Below are 8,046 nucleotides of genomic sequence, written 5' to 3'. Positions count from 1 at the left end.
GAAGACAAATAAACATAGTGCTTCTCGGATGCTGATTTGACTGGAACTTCAGACCATAGGAAAAGTATTTCAGGATATTGCTTCAAAATAAATAGTGGCACAATTTTTGTTAGTTAGTCAAGAAGAGGTCCAATATATTCTTCTACATCAACAACAGAAGCCGAAATGAGTTCCCAAAAAGTGGCGAAACCAAAAACGATTTGTTTGAGAGAATTCTTGAAGGACGTACGCGTTGATATGTAAAAATCGATTGAGGTTTTTGTTGATAATGATAACAAGGGATGTTTAGTGCTGGAGCCATGGAAAACTATGGAAAACTAAACACTTTGCGCCTAAACCTCATATCATTATAGAGCTTGTGGAATGGGAACAATAAGATTCGAAATTTTTTTAGACTGACCACATGATCGCAGATGCCCTCACCAATCGGATACGGAAAACCAAAACAACTGGTAAGTTCTACGTGGCTCTCCTAGCTGAAACCCATTCCAAAAAGGGTTGAAGGAGGTCAGGAAAGACTTCCGAAAGCTTTCAGTTCTTTTTGAAGAAGTTTGAATTTCAGTTGAAGTCACAACCCTTAAGCTTTGATTGCGGGAACATAATGCTTTATAAGCCTACTGATTTGAGGCAAATTTTGCTGCCAATTGAAACATTGATTAATACCTGTCCCTTACATCATACGTGTCCACTACACCAACGTTGCGAGTAATTTCTGCAAGGCGGGCAAACGAAAACAGACGTAAAACAGACAGTGCCAAAGAGAAGAGACAATGCCAAAGAGATGAAAGGACAAAAAGACCAAAAGGGGAACAGAGGAGCAGGACAGGGCAGTGGACAGTTGACGTGGACTTTGATGCAGCTATTTCTTGTAGAAAAAGTAGGAGAACAGGTAAAATGATAAAAACAAAAATGGAGGAAGATTGAACAATCTTCTAGTTGCACCAATTTTTTTTCTTAAGCGCAGCAGAGACAATAGAAATAATTTCATCATGAATTCAAAAAATGCGGGCACAGGAAGCGAAAAGACAAATAGCAAAGCTGAAAGCATATATTTTTCAGTAGAGATTGTTTTTGAGAAACTACTTGTGGGCGCAATACGCAATCTTTCCTTTCACAATCAACAACCATTCTCCTTTCTATGAACTTGTATTATTTATTCATGAAGATTTGTTCTGCTCACCGTTTTTAAAAAATTTTTTGTTGATTTCTATTGAACGTGTCTTCTTCAGCTAACCTCCATATTCGCTAAAAAATACTTCAACCAGATGGGATTTTTAATGACTAACTATAAACCAAGAGTAGAACTACGGGTTGAACTCTTAAGTTATACATATGGTCTTGCGATTAACCCCGTGGTTTAAGTATCTATAGTACGGACCAGCAGTATATTTTGAATGGAACAAGAAATGCATATATGGAAAGTTTTGGATTGATCATTTGCCTAGTGTTCTGCTACATCCAACGAAAACTTTATTTAGATACCAAAACCAGAGCTAGAAATGACAAATGGATTAAAATTTTACTTCGATATGGATCAAAGGATCAAAAACGTTATGAAAAGATTATTTTCTCATCTTTGATCTCCAAAGTTGAGGATTTATCGCATCATTCTCAAACTTTTCATCCAATAGATTTTGCAGCAGTGACGTTTCTCTTCGCTGGAGCTACGGAACACTGTTTACCCTTGGAAGAAGTTTGAGTATCAACAGAATTGATATGATTATGTTGTCCCTCTTACCCCTACCGACTCTGTGAGCTTAGAAATATAGAATATGCCAAATTTTACGGTCAAAATGATAACTTTTTACCAACGATGCAAACATTGAATATATTTGATACCTCCAGGTAAAGGTCAAATTAGTAGTCGCCCACTTAGGGGGGGGGAGGGGTAAAATGATGTAAGATTAGGGCCATAATGTGGGTAAGGGGGGGTAAGGGGGAATAATTAAATTTTAACCCCCAAAAATTGTCCCCCAAAAAGATGAAATATTGGGGGGGGGGGGGGGGGGGTAATTTTAGGGGGTAAAATGATGTAAGATTAGGGGGCAATAGCGGTAATGGGGAGTACATTCATACAGATCGACCATCAAGAACTGAGCAAGCATTGAAGGTTTAGAGGCTCAGGAGAACCTGCTCAGGGCACAGAGGTCGCGAATTACACCCTCATTACCTCCCCAGTTGCATCACATTACCCCATTCACCACCAAATTGATGTACGAGTTTTGAGAGGCATTGGCTAAAAAATCCCCCTATTACCCCCTAATCTTACGTCTTTTTTCGGCGCAAAAATTTGACACGGGTTCTTGTAAAGTGACCATCTACACTTTGTACTTACAACTGCAGTTTACCAAACAAGATATTTTGATAAAAACTTTATAATGCAATAATTTTAGTTAAATTTTTGGCAACCTTCTGGTTAAGATTGCAAAATGTGCCAGGGCAAATCTGCTTCCTGCTAAGAGAGCTGGCATGGCGCACATAGCGAAGACACTCAAAAAGAAACAGCATTGTGGAGAAAAGAGCACATATTTTGTATAAAAAGCACAAGACAAATAATTCACTGCTATCACAAGGGCCCGATAAGATTCAGGATCAATTGCAGCAGGCCATGCAGACCAATTTCTGACCACAGACACCGTTGGCGTCATTAATGATGCAGTAGAGCAAACGAAAGCAGAGGTAATTCAGGAACAAAGAAATGTCGACAATTTTTTTGGTTAGAACATGTCTTGCTGCAACTGATAATGACTAAAATGTCAAAAATGAGTCTAGAGCATGAACAGAAGTGATGAGGGAGACAAATGGCAGAGAGCCACGAAGGAAATTCAAGGCCCTCTAAGATAGCGAGGTAGAAAACACAGTGATACGCGCCACAGAGAGGCAAGTCAGGGTAAAGTGGAGTTAAAATGAAACCGGGACCCAGTGGTAAAATTGACAAGAAAAAGCACGATAGGTTTTAAGCAATGGTTTCTAACTGTTGGAATGAATGAATTGCTGTGACATTTTTTCTCCAAAACAATTGGCGCATGATTTTTATTCAGCTTTCAGCTGTCTAATTCAATTTTATGCATCAATTTATTCTAGAAAAAAATTTCAGGGTGTGAAACAATTCAAACTGATTTGTACTAGAGAGAGACTAGTTATGAATTATTGTGGAAAATTAACACAGTCTGATCTAAAGGTATAAATTCCTGGAAATCAAAGGGCTCTGAGAACTACCACGTCAAACACAACAAACTGGCGCAGCACTCATGTTGTGTGTCAAGAAGCAGGCCAGAGCTGTCTTATCTTCATGCGATACAAAAAACCAGCGAATGGTGGCAGCTGTTTGGGACTCATCGTACCAGACTCAACTTCTTAAAGATTATGGCATTCAACAGCTGTGTCATTCGTTACCAGAACCCGGTTAAACAAAAGAAGAGCAAACACATCCTGGTGGAATTTCAATTCAATCTCGACAATACACAAAAGATGGAATATCTTAGACTCGCTATGTTTCCACCAAAAAATTGACAGCAGACATCTTTAGGAATCATTGCTGTCTTAAAGGTGGAATATATCCAATATGTTTTCTTGGGAACAGACTCTATGTAATCAACTCAAGTCAAACTGGGGATGTTCAAAATCGTTTTCCAAACTTATCATGACCGAAAAATAATTTTAAATTTTAACTTGCCCGGCAAGAAGGACAAGCGCAATTGAGTCAAAGCAATAAAGTTGTTGAAATACATAGCTAAGTTTAGCTGAGAAGATTAATATCTTGTTCAAGCACTCTTAGTTTAAATAATTTGTCGTAGTTTTAAGCGATCTCATATTGAACTTTAAGAGCAGATTTTATCTGTCTTTGAAACTCAAGAATGTTTCAGTGCTATTCAGAGCATTTGTTACTATATATTTTAAATTTTTTATCTTAATAAAGCAAAATTTTTGAATAGACCTGTATACAGCAATGACCCAGAGGAAGATGAAACTCCTAAGAGGTTTGAGAGGGTTGTCTGCGATGGTGACAGTCCAATAGGACTCTGAAAAAATGACCCGACTGCGCTTAAACCCTTCACGTTTTTTTACAGTTCAGTGCATTTGTTTCATATTTTTATCATTTTCAACGCATTGTAAACAATATTTTTGAGTGGAATTGGAAAATTAACTCGTTTCAGCGCATTTCTGAACTTAATTACAGATATTTCCTCAAACGGTGTTTGTTACCGCGAAAATGTATTCAGCAATGGCCTTGAAAGCAATTCTGCAGCAAAATTCAAAAATCAGATCAGTTTTCAGGCTTCTAAGACTTTAAATTTATGGTTTATCAAGTTTATCCTATTTTATTTAAGTTTATCAATTTTATCCTATTTTTGATATGCAGGTCAGACTTGGCCAACCTCAACATTCAAATTTTATTCAGTATAAGTGAATAAAATTAACAGATGTTCTTTCGTTCTTTGGAAATATGTTGGGAAAACTGCAGAAGAAACGATATTGCTGCAACTTGAGAACTTCAAAGCATCTAGAACAACTTGAAAGTAAATTTAAAGCTACAAGGCAGGTTTTGCCTTGCCCTCTCTGTAGGTTAGACTGGGAAACACCCTAGCCTGATTTTTCATCTGTTCACGTGGAAAGAGAAATAATAAATTGTTTCTAAATATCATTGGTTAGTCACAATTTACAAAAAGAAACAAATAAAGGTTAGACAAAAATGTAGATTTGTTTGTTCACCATTTCTGTAAATATTTTGTTTTTGTTTTTATAGCAAAACAACGTAGTTATGGACATTAAAAGTTTTAAGTTAGGAAGCACACGGGCAGTTTGGCGAAGGGAAACGAAGATAAAACTCGTAGTTGATCAGAGCGCGGATCGAGTTATGATAATAAACATTAAAAATTAGAGATGGTGCTGAAAAAACAAATACACCATTCCATTTCATTATTGTGAAAGAACTTGCAACAGTCCTTGCTTATCCTATGGTAATCAAAGAGTCCTTTGCGGGCTGTTTGATTACCATGGGATAAGCACATACTAAAATCCCCATAGTATAACACATAGTATTTTCACAAATGCGTATGAATAAAAAGATCGCCTCCAACGTAAATAGCTCAGTGGTGTAAAAAATGCCAAACTAGATTGATACGATCAGCCATTCTTAAAAGAGCAAGTCAAGACCATCAACAAAATCAAACAACATTAACAACAATCCTTAATTACATCCAAAACTTTATGTGCATTTAAAAAAAACTTATTAACAAGGTCAAAAGGAGCGTCAAATAAAACTGAAACAAAACAAAATATAATTTACTTTACTAGAAAAGGTATGGAATCACTCCATAATGAGGCTCGGTAACAATTAGACAAAAAGAACAAATAAACAGCAAAGATAAAAAATCGGCTTTTTAAAGAAATATTTATCTTCAAAGTAATGAAAACCATTAGATAACAGTTGGAAACATCCAACATGTTTACGATCACATACATTCTATAGGAGGGCATTGAAACTTGTCGTTATCTAATTTTTTGTGCGCTTACAAAAAGAACAACAGATAGAGACAACAAACAAAAATTCAATTAAAACTAGTAACGAAACACAGTCAAAGCCGTAACGCCATATTTTTCCTCTCAAATCATGTTCAATTGAGCCTTGCTGAATGTCAAATATCGACAAAAATCAGAGTTTAGTTTAATTATTTCGCAAAAACCCCAGTCAAAGCCAAAAAATTTTTATAGAATTCTCTAAAAACCTTAAATATTGTACTTTTGCACTTTCCCTAGATATTGTTATGAGCGACTTGTAACTATCAAGACCACGTAACAAGTATTAAAAACAAAGGGAACAAAAATGAGAAGTTAAAAATTTTTATCTTTGAAAACAATTATTTAAAAGTCATGAAAGCCTTCAACTATCTGCTGAAACCAGACTATAGGCTAGTTTGTTGTTTCATGAACAGCCTAGGAGACCCAGCATTATACAGGAAATTTCATTCGACAAATAAAAACAAAATTAAACCGACAGTTAAAGACAAATGTAAAGAATTTCATTAAATTCTTCGAGAAAGGCGTGTCGAAGGCGTTTTAAACCAAAGTTAAGTCCTTTTTAGTTTCAGTTATGCCTTCTTTTTATTTTTAATAACGTATAATGTGAACTGTTGTGAATGTGCTATTGTGACACCCTAAAAAACAGCATAAAAAATGAGACACTGCCTAAAAATTTTTTAAAAAAATGTTTATTATAGTAGTATCGAAGTCCGAAAATCAGAACTTAACGCCGAAAATTGCAATAAAGGTTTAAATATTAAGTTAATTAATATCAAGAAATTTTTTTTCTTTGTTGACACAAAGCTACAAATTGACCAAATCAGGAGAAAAATAGTGGCAAAATTCGCTAAGCCATTGTTTATTTCGAAACCAGTTTTAAAAGTCAAAACGACCATATTCTTCCGAGTAAAGAAATTAGGTAAATAAGTTTGGTTGCAAATCCAATTGGACCTATAAAGAGTGAGCTTTGATTTGAATTCTGTTGTTCTTTAATTAATATAAAATGATCGAACTTTTTTAAAAAAATAAACCGTGTGATTAAAATTTTTGATTTGTAACTGTCCAAAATTAAACTTAAACCAACCCTGCTTTTGCTGTTCGTTCATTTAGAATACTCAATTGCATCAAATCTTAGAGATCTGAATAAATTATTATTTTTATTAAAAATCAAAGCTATTTTTTTGATAATCATAGAGTAAAATTAACAAAAAACAAAAAAGCATAATTCCAGACTACTTTCAAAAGAAGTGGTAGTAGGACTAGCTCCCTTAGTAACAAGTAAACAAAAAAATAGAAAAAAGGCAACATAAAGGATAACTTTTGTATTATTCGAAAACAATTAATTCAAAAGTCATGAAAGACAATACCTACAAAAAAATAAATAATAGGTTTGTTCAATTTTCCAGAACTAGCGCTTGAGACCTGCAATTAATCAGAATATGTCTTATGTCTGCAAAAACACGTCAAAAATAGACAAAAAATTAGAATTTAGGTTACTATTTTCGCAAAAATGTTTGTCAAAGCCATTAAATTCAAATAGAATTTTCTAAAAACATTAAATTTTGTACATTTTTAACTTTCCTAGATAAATCTATAAGTGACCTGTAATTAATAAGATTAGTCAAAATAGAACAAAATTGGATTTTGAAGAGTTTTTTTATTTTCGAAAACAATTGCTTGCAAGGTTATGAAAGCCTTGAGCTATCTAATAAAACCAGATTATTGGCTAATTTGTTGTTTCATAAACCAATGAGACACTTTTTTATCCAGGACATTTCATACGAAAAAAAAACCAATATAAAACAACAGTTAAAGTCAGACGCAAAAATTTTAATTAAATTCATCGAGAAAGGTGTGTTGAAGCCGTTATAAACCAAAATCTACGCCTTTAAATTCTTTTATAGGTTCAAATATGCATTATTTTGAATTTCAATAATTTATTATATGAACTGTCAATAATGTGATATTGTGGCACAACAAAAAACCTGAAAATAACCGAAGCCTAAAAATAAAAAAAAATTATAGTGGTATCAAAGCCTAAAATCATAGCTTAACGCCTAAAATTTTAGTAAAAGGGTTAAATTTTAATATAATGAATATTAAAGAAACTTTTTTTTCTTTGCTGACACTTAGCTACAAGTTGAACAAATTAGTAGAAAAATAGTGGCAAAGTTAACAAAGCCATTGTTTAATTAAAAATCAGTTTTAATCGTCAAAACGACCAGAATCATTCGAGTAAAGAAATTAGATAAATAAATTTTCATAGAAATCCAATTGGACCGATCAAAAGTGACCTTTGACTTGAACTGTTTCGTTCTTTAATAGTCATAAAATGATCGAACTTTTTTAAATTAAAAATTACAATCCGAAAAATTTTTGGATTATAACAGTCCAAAATTGAACTTAAACCAGCCCTGCTATTGCTGTTCGTTCATTAAGAAAACTCAATTCCTTCAAATGTTATAGGTATAGATAATTTATTAGTTAAAAGATAAGAAATAAATGCTGCGATTTTAATAATAA

The sequence above is a fragment of the Convolutriloba macropyga genome, chromosome 15, assembly GCF_964194025.1.
Source record: "Convolutriloba macropyga chromosome 15, txConMacr16.3, whole genome shotgun sequence".
NCBI classification, from domain to species: Eukaryota; Metazoa; Xenacoelomorpha; order Acoela; family Convolutidae; genus Convolutriloba; species Convolutriloba macropyga.
The sequence above is the reverse complement of the archived record's forward strand: the minus strand, read 5'-3'. Positions refer to the sequence as shown.